The sequence below is a fragment of the Paramisgurnus dabryanus genome, chromosome 23 (genome assembly GCF_030506205.2).
Source record: "Paramisgurnus dabryanus chromosome 23, PD_genome_1.1, whole genome shotgun sequence".
NCBI lineage: Eukaryota > Metazoa > Chordata > Actinopteri > Cypriniformes > Cobitidae > Paramisgurnus > Paramisgurnus dabryanus.
The window spans coordinates 28,391,027-28,408,463 of record NC_133359.1 but is presented as its reverse complement, the minus strand read 5'-3'; the positions used below and the strand labels follow the sequence as shown (position 1 = coordinate 28,408,463).

Genomic DNA, 17,437 nt, shown 5'->3' with positions numbered 1-17,437 from the left:
GCAATTTAGCGCAATATACATGTGTCATATTATTGTTCTTAATATATTAAGAACAATAATACTTATATATTTTTACAACATTTATAACTTTAAAACATGTATTTTTATACCACATGAATCTCTTTAAAATATTAATACTTTTAGAAAAACTGACATAATTTTTAATATTATGAACAAACAATGAAACGGTGTCAAAATTCGACAACACAAATAGTTAAGATATTCATTGTAAATAGAGTTAAGTGTATTAGGCTCACACTAAATTCTTTGTTGCACTTAGTATAAATGCCCATTGCACGTACAGTCATCTTAATATATGTATGCGCTGTTATGCTGGCAAGAAGGGGTTGACGTCACTTTGCTGTTTTAATAGAAATGTTAAATATTCAGCAATGCCCTTATTAACTTCTGGAAACAACCGCAATGACAACGCATATAAAAATTTAGTTTTTTATGCGCCACCTGGTGGATTTTCTGTGAAGCGAAACACATTAAGGGAAAAGGGAAAGTAGCCCCCCCGAAAACACTTGCAGAATTCTGCGTGACTCCGCGAGACGATTTGGCGAATGCCGCGGGAGAAAACGCACGTTTTTAAAGGCCACATCTGTACTTACAGTTATTCAAAGATGCACACATTATTCCATATTACTCCCGTTTATGAGCACGTTTGTCTCTGGCCTCGCTTTGTTATGTAATAGATTGACAGGTGCGCATCTCCGTCTTTCAAACATATATAATTTTGTAATTAATACCTTAGGAAAATTAGCCATGATTTTATCATTGTGAAAATGTTTTTTTTTTTGCAGATTAAAACGATTTGTATTTCCGCAATTTTACAACAAATACCATGGTTGTGGTATATTGTGGAGTTGGAGACCATAGTAAATTTGTGTCTACTGTTGTTTTACAACAAATAAAAACTAAAAGACTATGTTAGTATAATTAAACAATGGTGAATGGGGCTCACAAAACGCACGCTGTTTCACACATACTCTGTATGCGGAATAAGCCAAGTTATAGCGCTGATGTACCTGTGCATCCCGGTCAGTCTCCTCGGAGCGGGTGTTTTCGGTGGCGGCTGGACTGACGTCACCATGGGTTGCGGTCGCGTCTGACCCCAAAACATGCTTTTATTTCTCAAAAAAAATCAGTAGACTGGTGCAGAAGTTTTATGCCAGTTACTTAAGTTAGTTATTTTTCACGAGGCTTTAAGTAGCCTAATTTGTTATAGCCTAATGTTAGGAAGGCAAATATCTTGCACTTTCTTCTGGCTTGAATAATTTTGAGTTACATTTTGACAAAACCTTTCAGATCTAAGTATTATGTGTTTTGTTTAATTTAATGTTAAACATGAATCTGTTTTTTTTATTTATTTTGGAAATAATGAGGTCTCTGTTTAAGAACGCTGCCTCGCAGCTGCAGGTTCCGCTGCTTTAGAGCACCGCACATGCACGCAAATATATGTTTGAAACATAGTTTCACTGTCTGCCACAAATTGATCTTGTAATAAAGGTCTCATCGAGGAAAAACACGCTGTATATTTGTATTCATTGCATTTTTTAAGTATACAAGTTAAATAACAAATTTTATTATAAAAATATTAATGATTAATCGATAGTCGATCGTTAATTCTCCCGACGATCGACAAAGAAAACTTAATCGAATGCCCATCCCTAAATTGAACCATTACCTTTACTATATGTCTAAAACAAAACACTTGTGACTCCTGCACTAAGGGTTAAAAACGTTACCCCTTCATATTAATCTACATGTGACAAACTAAAAAAAATATTTATTGTCTAGTTTGATAGTCAGACAGTTAGTGATTTCACACATAACTTACCGGTACTGGTGGTATACAGTGATATGTAGTTTGTTTTCATTCTGTTCCAAACGCCATGATTTCATGACGACTGACCAGAAAAGACGCACGTGATGTGGGATTTTTATGTTGTTTTATTAATCAGTATGTTATGTTATAATCCATATGTGCCATAATGCTTTCTGTGCTGAGATATGTGAGTAAATGTCTGTGTGTAAAGTTGAAAGGCTGTTTCAGTTGGGGGTAGGAACAAAGCCCTGAAGAGAAAACACGCAGAACAGATGGTTTCAATAAACAAGTTGTTTGCTTTATAACTATGTTATATTTAGAGAAAGTGAAAATTAGTATGTTTAACTAATGAATGCATTTAACCAATTCATGAACAATGGAGTACTGTTGTGTTGTTGAATAATTATGTTTTACATATTTACTGCCTACATTTCATGCTGATTGCTAAAAGTGTTAAAGTTACAAAGATGTCCAAATAAGGACTGTGGAAATTGATTTTGTTCCATTTTTATATTTCTTTAATTGATCATTTTATTCTATAAACATTGTGTGTTTCAAATATGCACTGAGCTATTATGTAGAAATGAGGTGTTTATGTTTGAGAGTGGAGAGTTACCAGTTTTTGTGTGTGTGCTGCAAGGAGGAATTTAGGAATTTACGCCTGGCATCAATCAAGATAAGAGAGAGGCCTGAGGGGGAAAGCAAACAGGCGACTATGTCATTAACTAATGCTTTAATGTTCACAGGATAAAATATGCAATGTATTTCTTACTTAATCAGTATTAATCATTGAATAATTGATGTAATAAATATAAGATGTTGTCTTTGATAAATGTGTATTAACCAATGAAATGAAGGTTGCATACAGAAAAACCTAATGGGGCCAGGGCAGCTCAACCTTGAAGAACAGAATCTCCTGTGTGTCTGTTTTCTTTCCTAACAGATGGGTTTTAATAATGATTAAAGTGTTTCCTTAGAAGTAGTATTGCAGTAAAAGATTTAATATGTGTTTATCTATCTAAAGAAGTTAATGTGTGCCCTATTCATATAACCAATTTTACAAATAATGAAATGATGTCATGGTATTGAAATATGTTTTACATAATAATCACTTTCATCTTACAGCTTATGTTTTTTTATAAATGAATGTTTTATTAATGATTTGTTTTTAAGAAAGCATTATAAAATGCTATGTGAATTGGAGGAGTACTAGAGGGGAACTGCAGGGCTCCCAGGGGTGAGAGGAGAACAGTTTGTTTTTTCTTTGTCTATGTGTGTCCATCTTTGCCTACAGGCTGAAATTGGGTGTGGTAAAGGAGTCAGATTCACGAGGGAGAGCAGCCTTTGTGGGTGGAGACTTTAAGAAGAAAGACGACGTCATATACTCTTTAAATAAATGTTTTCTAAAATGCTGTGCATTCGTTGCTTGCCGCTTGTGGCCTTGAAACGATCCAGCGCGCTGTTAAACTTTTTCATATCTGATCAATAAATATTTGAACTTAGATATTCGTATCCTTTGCCTTTCCTCTAAATTATGAACATGCAAATGGACGCCTTAAAGTCCAACAATTGGTGACCGCCGACGTTTTGTGGAGGGAAAGGAGAGAGTGAGAGGAAGGAGGGTTTCACATTGAAGAAACCAGAGTAAGGGAGGGCTCCATTTCAACACAAAAGACCGGTCTTCTAAAATAAAGGTAAGCAGAAACCTGTTGTATCGAATTCTGCTATTTGGATATACCAAATTGATTGTGTTGATAAGGAGCTCCGAACTGAAATTAATTATTTAAACAATAAAAATTGATCAGAGTGAAAAACTTTTTGAAATCTTTGAATTTTTTTGTTAAATTTAAGGGTTGGGAGACCTTTAGGTGGAAGTCCTAGAAATTATCTAATTGAGTACAGTATTAAATTTAAGGGTTGGGAGACCTTTAGGTGGAAGTCCTAGAAATTATCTAATTGAGTACAGTATTAAATTTAAGGGTTGGGAGACCTTTAGGTGGAAGTCCTAGAAATTATCTAATTGAGTACAGTATTAAATTTAAGGGTTGGGAGACCTTTAGGTGGAAGTCCTAGAAATTATCTAATTGAGTACAGTATTAAATTAAGGGTGTGGGAACCTTTGGGTAAAGGCCCAGGAAATTCCATTGTGTACTTGATTCTGCAGTTGTATATGGGTATATTTCATTTTGACATTGTATAAATAGAGGAATTGTATTTACAGTTGTATAAAGCATGGCTGAATTTCAGAAAGAGTGTGATGAATATGTGTGTTCACCGGTGTATTTGCAGTGGCAAAAAATAATCAAATTAATGTTGGCCCAAACTGATCCTAAAGATGTTAAGAAAAGACAAAAAGAGGTTGCATTAGCGTGGAACACGTTGAGAGAAGAAAACTGTTGGGAGGCAGAGGAGAAAAAGAGAGTTCCTCTCACGCCTATTCTTTTTGCCATGGAACATAGACTGGTAAACAAAATTAAGATTGTAGAAGCAGAAGGAAAAAAGTGGTTTGGTAAAGGGCCAAATGTAACAAGCTTAGAGAAAGAGTTGAGAATTTGGACAAGATTGGCTCTGGTTGCTGCTGCCATGCAGGCTATTAAATCAAATAGAAAAGGGGAAGTTTACAGTGGTGCAGCTGCAAAGCAACAGGAAGTTGAACAAGGAAACAGTCAGCTAGACTCAAGTGTGACACCTACGGCTCCTCCTCCAGCTCCACCCCCAGTGAAATCGATCTACCCCTCTTTGCCCATACCTCCTCCTTATGAGACAGCCAAAGCCCCAATGCAACAGCCTGTTTTTCAAATTAATAGCGGTCATTTAGATGTAGAGGATAGTGAAGAACTAAAAGAAATAAAACATGAATTGTACAAACTAAGACAAACTGTTATGAAACAGGGAGAGTTTATGTCTTCTCCCAGAAAGTCTATGGTTGTTGAAAAACCTATTGATTTACTGCAACCATATTCACCAAAGACACCAGTGATACACCCGCCCAGTGGGGGTGATGTACATGTTACGCATGGAGTATGTGGGGGCCTTGAGGGTGACACACTTGTTAGTCTCAGCCAAGAGAATGAGGAAGAGTTGGATAACCGCTCTGAAGCCAGTGAACAGATTGAACACGGCACACATTCTAAAGCAGCGAGTGTTTGTAGTCACGCTTCAGAAACATCAACAGAATTAAGACATAGCAAAGAACATAAAAGGATGGAAGGGATGAAAAGAGAAGTTAAACAACTAAGGAAAATAGTGTTAGAGCATGACCGTAATAAGCACAGCCTGATACATTCAAAAGAACCTCTGAGAGTCTCAATGCAAGGTGAAATGTTCCTTGAGAGGTCAGGCACCAGATCAGGCATGAACTACCACCCACTTTCTGATCACGAGTCACAGGGCCAACTAAATGCAGAGAGACCAGACACAGGAAGCGAGCGGAAGCCTCAAGTTTATCAGTGGGTAGCATCTCAATCACTGAAGAGCAAGTTGTTAAACACAGAGCCAGCACCACTTCCAACGGCCACCTCACAACTTTTCGGAGAACCAGACCAAGATAGGGTAGATGGTACACAGTTTCCCATAGTGGTGCACAAAGGAACTAAAAAATATCAACCATGGACACATAGTGATCTCACTGCTATAATGAGTAAACTCCCACCGATCACTAGTGGTGGAGGGAGATGGTTGAATAAATTAATTACATTGAGTCATGGTGTAGTTTTGGCCGTGGGTGATATCAGATGTCTGTTAGGGCAAATTTTAAGTAAAGCTCAAGTACAGGATTTTGAAGAAAATGCCAATTTGACATTGACAGATAACGAAGCATTGTATAGTACGGTGAGTACAGACATCGGTAAGGCGCTTAGGGCCCAGTTTCCCACTCCACCAACAGTGTACCAAAACATTAAATTCAAAATTAAACCAGATGAGACAGGAGCGGCTTAGTATTTCAGATGCAATGCTGAATGGGAACAATTGACAGAAGAAAATGGGTTAAATAACCCAGTCACCAGGGACATATTCAGGTCAGCTGTAATGGCAGGTGCACCAGTTGGAGTCAAACAAACCATGGAAAATAGTCCAGACATCCCGTCAGCTTCTAATGAACTATGGGAGAGACATTTGATATTTTACATAGAAAAGGCCTTAGATAAATCTAATAAAGAGTTGGCTGAGGTTGATAAACTGAAAAATGAACTACTTAAATTACAATTGGAGCAAGCAAAACAGGCCACTAATAAAAAGAAACAGATGACACAACAAGCCCAACCACCCACCACTTCAGGTCCCCCGAATGGGCAAAGACCCAACCAGTATTCAAACCGGTATGCCCCACCAGATCCATATATAGGCCCACCATATTCAGGGAATCCCTGGGGAGGGTATCAACAGTATAGAGGGGCTCCCAGAGGTAGGGGTAGCGTAAACAGGGGAGGATACGGCGCACCTAGAGGTAGTACATGTTATGTGTGCGGACAGGACGGTCATTGGGCCCGTAGCTGCCCTCAAGCTGAGCCACAGTCCCAATATTCCGGTGTAAGGTATCCACTTAACGCACCAAATGCAAGGGGATGGGGTCCCAATAGAGGAGGTGGCGGGCGTGGAAATGGTGGTTTTGCCAGGGGACCACCAGCGCCACACAACTCATCATCACCTGATTTAATGGCGCCTGTGCACCCATCATGGGGTCATGGTGATGGTGCAGAGGAATGACGGGGCACACAGAGAACCACCATGAGGGGAATGGCTGAGCCCCTCATGGACATAGTGGTAAACGATACACCACTAAAAGCTCTAGTGGATACTGGAGCTACATACTCCACTGTAATAAGAGGCACCATACAGTCAAAAGATCTGAGTAATAAAACAGTGAGTGTGATGGGTTTCTCTGGTGAAATTGAAAAGTGGCCATTAACTAAACATTTACCAACAACAATTGCTAATCAATCTGTCACGCATTCATTTCTGTACTCCTCCAATGCACCCATTCCTTTACTGGGCAGAGACTTGCTAATTAAATTAGGGGCCAGTATACTATGTTCACCTGATGGTGTCATAGTTGGATTTCCAGATGGAAATACTATAAATTGTTCGTTGGGGTCAACAGAGACAGGAAATCAATGGATGTTGGTGGGGGGAAAGTATAAAGAGTTAGTTGACATTTATTGGGCAGAACTGGAGACAGATTGGGAAGATGAGATGTCCAGTAGCAGTGTAGTGACCCTTTACAACACATATAAGCCATGGATAAACGACATAGCCCTATTTCTACCACCCATAGATCCATTGCATTGTACTATGTTTTATGACAGATTTGATAACACAACCTATGAGGAACTTTTTCAGACCATTGAGGGAACCAAGTGGAGGTTGGTGGGTGATGGCATATTTGTGGGCCAACAGGGTGTGGCAGCCCCAATTGTCTTATCAGAAGAACAAAAAGAATGGTACAGAATGTCTGACACAGCTGCACCTCACATTTCACTGGCATTACATCCTAATCATGAAGCTAGAGAGTTAGGCAGCATGGTTAAAAAACTACTCACTGTAACCGATTGGCAGAATACAAATATAACTGGGGTGTTGTATTCACACAGTCATGATGTGTATTGGATCAAACAACAGACTGAGGATGTAGCCATCCTAAAACATGAGCAACTAGCCAGAAGTCATGGTAGGGAAAACACAGACGGCGAGGGAACTGAAAAAATGATTGAAAGCATGCCACGTGACCTATGGTCTCAGGGCCCAACTGATGTAGGCTTTTGTAACATCACTCCAGTTTCATTTAAATTGTCTACCACAGAACCAGTGTGGGTACCCCAATACAGAAATAAACCAGACGCAGAGGAGGGAGTGAGGCCAACAGTAGAGGGTTTATTGAGCAAACAAGTTTTAACTCCAACCAATTCTGAATGGAACACTCCAATTTTTCCTGTACCAAAACCCGGCTCAAACAAATATAGGTTAGTACATGATCTCAGAGCTATAAACACTTTGGTGGAGACAGGAACACTGAATGTACCAAACCCATATGTGGCCCTGTCCAATTTGTCGCCTGCACATCAATGGTTCACATGCATTGACTTGGCTAATGCCTTTTTCTGCATACCCATTGCTGATGAATGTAAACCATGTTTTGCTTTCACCTACAGGGGGCGCCAATACACCTATAACCGTTTACCTATGGGGTTCATTTTGTCACCAGGCATTTTCAATCAGGTGTTGCAACAGGAATTGACCAAATGTGAGCTACCTGAAGGATGTGTATTGATTATGTATGTTGATGACCTGTTATTGGCAACCACGTCCATGGAAACGTGCATGGAAGCTACCAAATTGGTTTTGAAACAGCTATACATATCGGGTTTCAAGGTGAGCAGGGACAAGCTGCAAGTTTACAGACCATGTGTAACCTTTATGGGCAGAATGGTAACAGCGCAGGGTTCAACATTAACCCCGCAACAGAGACAGAGCATCATTTCTCACCCAAGGCCAGAAACTGTTAAAGATATGTTATCATTTCTAGGCCTCACAGGTTTCAGTAGACAGTATATACCAATGTATGTGTCAGCTACTGCACCTTTAAGGGACTTAGTGAGAGAGCAGGGCATGAAAAACTTGAAAGCAGAGTTACTGTGGACCCCAGAGGCAGAGCTGGCCTTCATTTCATTGAAAGCACAACTGTCACAGGCAGCCCATCTGAATTGTGCAGACTACGCCAAGCCGTTCATCTTAGATGTATCTGAAACACAAAACAGTGCACACGGGGTGTTATACCAGAAGTCGCCAGGTGGTAGGAAGGTTTTGATGTACAGCAGTGTTTTATTGGACCCAATTGAACAGAGACAGCTAGCATGTGCACGCTATGCAGCAGGACTTGCGAAATTGATAACAAAAACATCACACATTGTCATGGGCCATGCACTAACAGTATTGACAACACACTCTGTAATGTCATTTGTAAATTCAACTGCTTTCACTTTCTCTCCCCTAAGGCAGCGGAAGTTGGCAAAGATTTTGGCAAGCCCCAATATTACGTATGTGCATGAGGGAGTTAATATGGCAGATTTAATCACTGAGGGTGAACCACATGATTGCATACCATTGACTGAAAAAGCAAATAAATTGAGAGATGGTTTGTTCGCGGTACCACTGACAACTCCCCCACCAGTAATCACACTGTTTACAGATGGTTGTTGTTTCAGAGCAGCAGATGGCACGTTGAAGGCAGGGTTTGCAGTCATTGAACAGGTTGAAAATGATTTTGTGACAAGAGTAAGTGGCAAATTGGAGGGTAAACAGTCAGCACAGAGAGCAGAAATGATAGCTGTGATTAAAGCCTTGCACTACGCTGGTGAACAAAGGGTGACCATTTTTAGTGATTCTGCATATGTGATTGGTGCTGTACATGTTGAGCTGCCAGTTTGGCTGAGATGTGGGTTTTTGACAACAACAGGCCGGCCTATAACTCACGCTAGCGAGGCCAGAGACCTATTGCAGGCTCTGTTGCTGCCAGAAGAGGTGGCTGTGGTAAAATGCCAGGGTCATGCAAAAGCAAATTCAGTTATTGCTCGTGGTAACGATGCTGCTGACTGCGCTGCCAAAAATGCTGCCGGGTACACAGCCGCACAATTTCTTGTAACATCGGATAGAACAAAATCAGACATTTTACCGCGTTTCACTCGCGAATATCTAATAAAAGAGCAGGCTGCTTCTGCACCTAATGAGAAAAATACGTGGAGGGACCATGGTGCTGTCAGATCTGCTGACGGCCTATGGCAGGCCCCAGACGGTAGACCTGCCATGCCAATGTCACTTTGTGAATCATTGCTGAAACAAGTTCACTCACCTGGCCATGTGTCTGACAAGCAGATGCTCCGCGATCTGCAACATTGGTGGCATCCTTTTTTAACATCTATGGTAACAAACTACACCAGATCGTGTGAGGTTTGCTGTGAACATAATATTAAGCCAACCGTTAAGCCGCAGAGAGGGTCATTTCCAATATCTACCGGGCCTGGTGATGAAATTGTGATTGACTTTACTGACATGGGCTCGAAGGTGAGAGGCAAACAGTATGTCTTAGTCATTGTTGACTATTTTACTTCCTGGCCGGAGGCTTATCCGGTGGGGAGAGAGGATAGCACAGCTGTGATTAAATGTCTCATTAATCATTACATTCCGAACCATGGTTTCCCCAGACGTGTCAGATCTGACAATGGTAGTCATTTCAAAAATGAACATCTCAGACAGGTGGAGCAGGCCCTCGGTTTGACACATAGCTTTGGTGCGGTTTACCACCCACAAAGCCAGGGCAAAGTGGAAAGAATGAACCTGACATTGAAACTAAAATTGGCCAAGGTTTGCGCGCAAACAAAACTAACCTGGTTGGATGCATTACCAATTGCATTAATGTCTATCCGCTCTTCTGTTAACAGGATTACTGGTTTCACCCCATTTGAATTGCTTACAGGTCGTCAGTTTCCAGGTCCAAGGAATGCCCTGGTGCAGGATCCAATCCTGCCTCTAACACATGCCGCTTACTTTGACAAACTAACTGCTCTGATTAAACATTTTTCCTGCCAGGCTACCAACACTGCTGCTGATGCTAGTGACCAAACTGTAAGCACAGCTGACTGGGTGAGAGTCAAGGTGTTCAGGAGAAAGTGGAACGAGCCAAGGTGGTCCAAACCGCTGAGAGTCACCGCTAGGACGTCACATTGTGTAAAGCTGCAAGGGAAAGGCGACACCTGGTTCCATCTCTCTGCTTGTGTTCCATGTGATTCTCCCAGCAGGTCTCTCACGGAAACTGGTGTGGACCTGAGGACTCAGGTCCAAGAGAGGGAGAGTGTTGAAAGTGAAAGTGAATTAGCTGGAATACAGAGAGAGCAAACAGGAAGTGAAACATCAGTGGTAACACTCGCACAACACAAACAACAAAGTCAACAAACACTCTGTAAAATTGTGCATAAAAAAGGTGACATTTTTTCCAGCCCAGCAACAGAACCCCTAGCACACTGTGTGAGTGCAGATTGTGCCTATGGAGCAGGTATAGCCGTACAATTCAAAGCGAAGTACGGTACACAAAAGGTTGTAAGACAGAACAAACACACAGGTGAATGTGCAGTTACCCACGAGGACGACGGCAGATTGATTTTTCATTTAATAACAAAACAAAATTGTACTGATTTACCAACATACGAGAATTTTACCCACAGCCTCAGACGTATGAGAGAGTGGTGTGAGAAAGAAAACATAACAAGTGTATCCACTCCCCGGCTGGGGTGTGGCTTGGATAAATTGGATTTCCACAAAGTGCTGGGAATCCTGACAGAAGTGTTCAGGGACCTGAACATCACAATTACGGTTTATTCATTGTGAATGTCATCTAAGTTTTAGTTTTTGCTATTATTATCGTGTTACTTCCTTTTAATTTTGTATTAGTATTATCGTTTTACTTCTTTCACTATACTTCTACCTTTCATCAAGTATTAAGTTTAAGAGTTTTTTTTTATTTTTTTTTATTTTAGCCAATAGGCATAAGTGTATTTTTCCACAGAGATGAAGCTGTGTGGAAATTGGAAGGTTCTGTGGGCCCTAGGGGTTATAACTGCAATTATAATTATCATGATATTTGGCATAAATAGTGGAGGTAATCTGAAAAATGACAAAAGGTTCAAAACAACATCACAAGATCAATGTATAAAGAGATATGGGGGAATTGAATTAGATTATATAAAAAATTCAACGACGTCATACACCTTTGATTTATGCAGTGTGATAGACTGTGGAGGGAAGAATAGCTCATGGAGGGGATATGATATATACTTGTGTTTGGATATTATGACCACACTATGGTGTCGGGAGCGAGGCTATGATGACAGATCATGGTGCCCAAGATGGAGTGATGTAGTGGCTTATACAGGAACATGGGATCTCCTAAAAAGGACGGGTACAGATGGGGAAATGTGGGAAAACTTAAAAATACAAAGAGATTACAGTCCAGTTCAAAATCCTGTCACCATGTCAATAGGAGAGTGGAGCAGGTTACCCCGGGGAGGCACAGCTATGAGGTATGGGGGAAAGGAGGAGACCACTATGTGGTTGGTAATAGGTGCAGATGTGGATGGAACAGACCCTAAGGGTCTCATAAAAATAAACATTATAGACTCAGCAGAACCCAATACAATCGCGACCGCAGAACTGCCTGACCCGGTGGAAAAGAAACAAGTTAATGAAATCATTGAAATAGATTATACTAAACTAAAACCAGAAGATATAATAGAGATGGCCACAGGCTATGGGGAAACCAATTTATGGCTGGAATGGATCATTTCCACAGCCAGGGAACAGAAACTAGAAGATTGTGTAGGATGTGCTAGAGGTAGACCGGTACTATATACAGAACCAGCTCCCCTATACCCGGAAGACCCGTGGGGTTATGAGTGCATGCTAGCATTAACTAAAGAGGCCTCTCCAAAAAACTGCACGACCTTATCCTCAGTTTTTCCACCAATAGGTAATAACTCGAGAGCGGGACCATTTAGGCCCAATATAGCCAATTACACCTGTTTTAATTTCACCAGGACCAACCCAAAAATTAATCTGGGAACCATTGACCCCGGGTGGTGTAATATCACCTACCAAGACAATGGGTCCATGATTGGAGGATGGGCCAGGTCAGGAATATATTATTATTGTGGGAGTCAAAGGTTAGTAACTAAAATCGAACAAGCATCTAAAGGAACATGTGCCATGGTAAGGTTGGGGGCACCAATAGTCTTAATAGGAGAAAAAGCTGTGAAGCTCCAATCGCAACCCAATGCCATTACTGCCAGACGACGTAGGCATGTTCTAGCTAAAAGAGCAGTAAAAAGAAATGTAGATTTGTCATTAAATAGTCCCACATACATCGATGCAATAGGTGTGCCCAGGGGTGTACCTGACGAATATAAATTAGCTGACCAGATAGCTGCCGGATTTGAAAATATCCCAATATTATCGGCCTTTTTTCCTGTTACCCCGAATAAAAACGTGGATAGGATCAATTATGTGCATTATAATGTTATGAGACTGGCGAACATGACCAGAGATGCGGTGGACGGCCTAGCAGAACAATTGGCACCCACTTCTCTTATGGCAGTTCAAAATAGAATGGCCCTAGACATGTTGTTGGCCGAAAAGAATGGTGTATGTCATTTATTTTCTGATTTTTGTTGTACGTACATTCCTAATAATACAGCACCGGACGGGTCAGTGACCAGGGCACTGGAAGGACTAAAAACTCTGTCCATAGAAATGCGAGAACACTCAGGTGTTGACAACCCCATATCTGACTGGCTGGATAAAGTATTGGGCAAATGGAAGGCAATAGTGACCTCAGTAGTAGTGTCCATTGGTGTATTCGTGGCCATCCTGGTGACCTGTGGATGTTGTTGTATTCCCTGTTTTAGATCCCTGTGCAATAGATTAATAGTGTCAGCAATAGAGAAAAAAGAGAACAATCCGCCCCCGTACAGCATGCCCCTATTAGGCCTACAGAACCTCGAGGATGATGAAGAAGAAAATGTGTGACCTCTTTCAGAGGTCAAGAGAGGGAATTGTGGGATTTTTATGTTGTTTTATTAATCAGTATGTTATGTTATAATCCATATGTGCCATAATGCTTTCTGTGCTGAGATATGTGAGTAAATGTCTGTGTGTAAAGTTGAAAGGCTGTTTCAGTTGGGGGTAGGAACAAAGCCCTGAAGAGAAAACACGCAGAACAGATGGTTTCAATAAACAAGTTGTTTGCTTTATAACTATGTTATATTTAGAGAAAGTGAAAATTAGTATGTTTAACTAATGAATGCATTTAACCAATTCATGAACAATGGAGTACTGTTGTGTTGTTGAATAATTATGTTTTACATATTTACTGCCTACATTTCATGCTGATTGCTAAAAGTGTTAAAGTTACAAAGATGTCCAAATAAGGACTGTGGAAATTGATTTTGTTCCATTTTTATATTTCTTTAATTGATCATTTTATTCTATAAACATTGTGTGTTTCAAATATGCACTGAGCTATTATGTAGAAATGAGGTGTTTATGTTTGAGAGTGGAGAGTTACCAGTTTTTGTGTGTGTGCTGCAAGGAGGAATTTAGGAATTTACGCCTGGCATCAATCAAGATAAGAGAGAGGCCTGAGGGGGAAAGCAAACAGGCGACTATGTCATTAACTAATGCTTTAATGTTCACAGGATAAAATATGCAATGTATTTCTTACTTAATCAGTATTAATCATTGAATAATTGATGTAATAAATATAAGATGTTGTCTTTGATAAATGTGTATTAACCAATGAAATGAAGGTTGCATACAGAAAAACCTAATGGGGCCAGGGCAGCTCAACCTTGAAGAACAGAATCTCCTGTGTGTCTGTTTTCTTTCCTAACAGATGGGTTTTAATAATGATTAAAGTGTTTCCTTAGAAGTAGTATTGCAGTAAAAGATTTAATATGTGTTTATCTATCTAAAGAAGTTAATGTGTGCCCTATTCATATAACCAATTTTACAAATAATGAAATGATGTCATGGTATTGAAATATGTTTTACATAATAATCACTTTCATCTTACAGCTTATGTTTTTTTATAAATGAATGTTTTATTAATGATTTGTTTTTAAGAAAGCATTATAACATGCTATGTGAAGTGGAGGAGTACTGGGGAGAAAGTGACGGACTGCATGGCTCTCAGGGATGAGAGGAGAACAGTTTGTTTCTTCTTTGTCTGTGTGTGATAGGCAACGCCCTCAGGAATGTGGTGATGGAATCTGATAAGGAGAATAGCCAGCTGGGGGAGGAGGATTCTGAAGAAAGAACGGCGATAAATACTCATGTTTTTGTTCTGAGCTGGGAGTTTGTCAAATCCTGCTGTAGGATTTGGGACACTCCGGCATGCTGTAACTTTTTCATATCTGATCAATAAATATTCAATTTAGATATTTGTGTCTTTCTCCATTGATGAACATGCTTTGGACGCCTTAAAGTCCAACATAACCGATGACCGTTTGACCGATGGTTGACCGTATCAACGTTAACCGGTCAAAGTTGTCGGTTGTCGGTTAAAAAAAGGGATCTGTAAATTAGGCTATTATAGACAGTGGACTAAACGCTACTACAGTTAGTCATCTCTTTCTTTCCAAGATCTTTTTGTGTGAAGTGAACAAATCCCTCACACTCAGTTTTTCATAACTGGTCTGTTTGTACTTTATAAACAAATAAAAAACATTTGGCGCGAGGTCACTGCGTTTGGTTTCGCATGCTCACAAGGTTTGCGAAAAGTAAATGCTACAGGTTATTTTTTGATAAATTCCTTTATTCGAATAGTAAATAAAATACAGCAATAAAATAATTAAAATTAAAGTCTCTCCTGGTTGTTTTCCAAATTATTAACATTAACATAAACTGCAGAGTAAGTTTTGTTTCTGTAAATCCTTAGCCATGATTTTTACCACTTTATTAAGTTTTGCTTTGTAGAAAGTAAAAGTGAATTTCGTTTTGTATAAATTGTATCTTAATTTTAATAAATGTTTCATCAACCAAATGCATGTATTTAATAAATACAAAGCAAATATAGCAGAGTATATAATTACCGGTCCGTGCATGAAGGCGCCGGCACGGCGCGTTCACTTGCATTGCATTGTTAATTAGAACGCACCTCATCATAAATAAATAAAACTCAGCGTAGGCCTATATGCGTCATACATAAGCATTAAATATCTTTGCTGCATTTGTTCTAGAACAAACACAGTGCAAGACCTGCTTTGGCCGGTGCGTCTTTTACACATTCTGAAGGTGCCTGTTTAATCCATTGGTTTTATCGTGTTGCAGTCTATTAGGCAACATTCCGCATAAGATGGGTTTAGATTTGGAAATACATTACATCTATATTTCAGTGGTAACAGAAAAGGTGATGATGATCATCCTGTGTCTTTATTATTACTACCCCAAACTAAAGCGCAGTCTCTTCTGAGCTGTCATTTTCTTAAATGAGCCACGGCAATTTTCAAAGGAGCTTCACAAACGCCTTTATTTTCAAGTTCAACGCGATCACCTAGTACCTAAACTATTTCGAAACTAAGCACGCGCCGCATTTGCAGGACTTATGTTTCACGCTGTAGGGGATTTAAAAAGTGTTGTGAGGTCTGTGTGTGTGTGTGTGAGCCGGAGGCAGAGCGCAGAGAGATGCGAGTTGCGAAATTGCAGGCGCGGCTCGAAATGGCTGTTATTTTAAATAGCATAGCATATTTTAAACTAATAGGCCTATCGGTTAACCGGTTTCAACCGGCTAATGAGGCTCGGTGGCCGGTCAAGAAAATTTTTCGTTTTCGCCATCCCTACCTGTGAGTGTCCAGTTTGCTTAGATTTATGCTGACCACACAGCTTACACTCATAGTGATAGCTCTCTTTTGCCTTTCTGATCTTTGGGGGCTCACCTTTCCTCACTCTCTCCTGGTTCTCAAGTTCTGCCTTGCGTCTGTAAGCTGCCTTGACATGATCACATATATCCCAGCACCTAGAGCCTTTTTTACCAGAGTACCAATACATCTCGACTGTGTCTGTTCCTCGAACAAATAAATACAGAGCACCGTTTACCTCGTCTCGTACAAATCTTATAAACATAAAATTAGAACACAATACATTAACAGATGAAACTCAAATGTTAAAATTCGGCCTTCTTAACATTAGATCGCTTACCAATAAAGAACCTATTATCAATGAAATAATTACTGACCAAAACTTAGATGCACTCTGTTTAACAGAGACCTGGCTTAAAGCAGACGATAACATCAGTTTAAACGAATCCACCCCAGAAGACTATTTTTATAAACACGTTCCTCGTCTAAAAGGGAGTAGCTACAATATACAACAAAGGGCCAGATTTACTAAACAGGGCAAATTAGCGCATGAGCGCAATTCCAAAAATGCGCTGATGGGAGTGGTGATATCTGCGGGTTATTTACTAAAAAAGCGCTTTTTAAATAACACAGGCGCAACAGCTGATTTCCATAATGACCAACCAATCTACTAAGAGCAGCGCAAATTAGCGCATGGTTGCAAATAAGCAGAGATGATGCTCCTGCAGGTGCATGTGATATACAGGCCGATAAATAAAGGCAGAGAGACGCGTGAACTTATCTGGTAAAATGATCCTGGAAATCCTCTCCCTTCTACCATGCAGTCTCTGATTTCTGCGATGTCTCCTCCTAGCAACAACAATTGCAGCCATTTCGAGCGCAAAATGATTTAAGACATGCTTTTTTTCGGCGTTAAATAGTCGCGCAAATGCCATACATAACACATGCGCAAACATTAGTAAATCGCGTTGCGTGAATCATTTAAATAGTCTCCTCCCAAAATGTTTGCGTCTGAAAGGGAAACTCCTAGAAATGCATATGCAATCAGGTCAGTCGCAAAAAGAACTAGACCACACCTTTTCAGCGCTAATGATCCACTGCGCGTCTTTAGTAAATTCCGACATCGCTATTTACCGCCAAAATGATGGTTTACGCTGGCGCAAGCGCTTAGTAAATCTGGCCCAAAATGTTCAAAGTAAACCATAAA

General features: G+C 40.1%; 1 pseudogene; it reads left to right on the top strand.

Annotated features, from left to right (window-relative positions):
* The first annotated feature begins 4,714 nt into the window (after positions 1–4,714).
* Positions 4,715–6,538, top strand: LOC141281491 (uncharacterized; annotated as a pseudogene).
* The last annotated feature ends 10,899 nt before the right edge of the window (positions 6,539–17,437 follow it).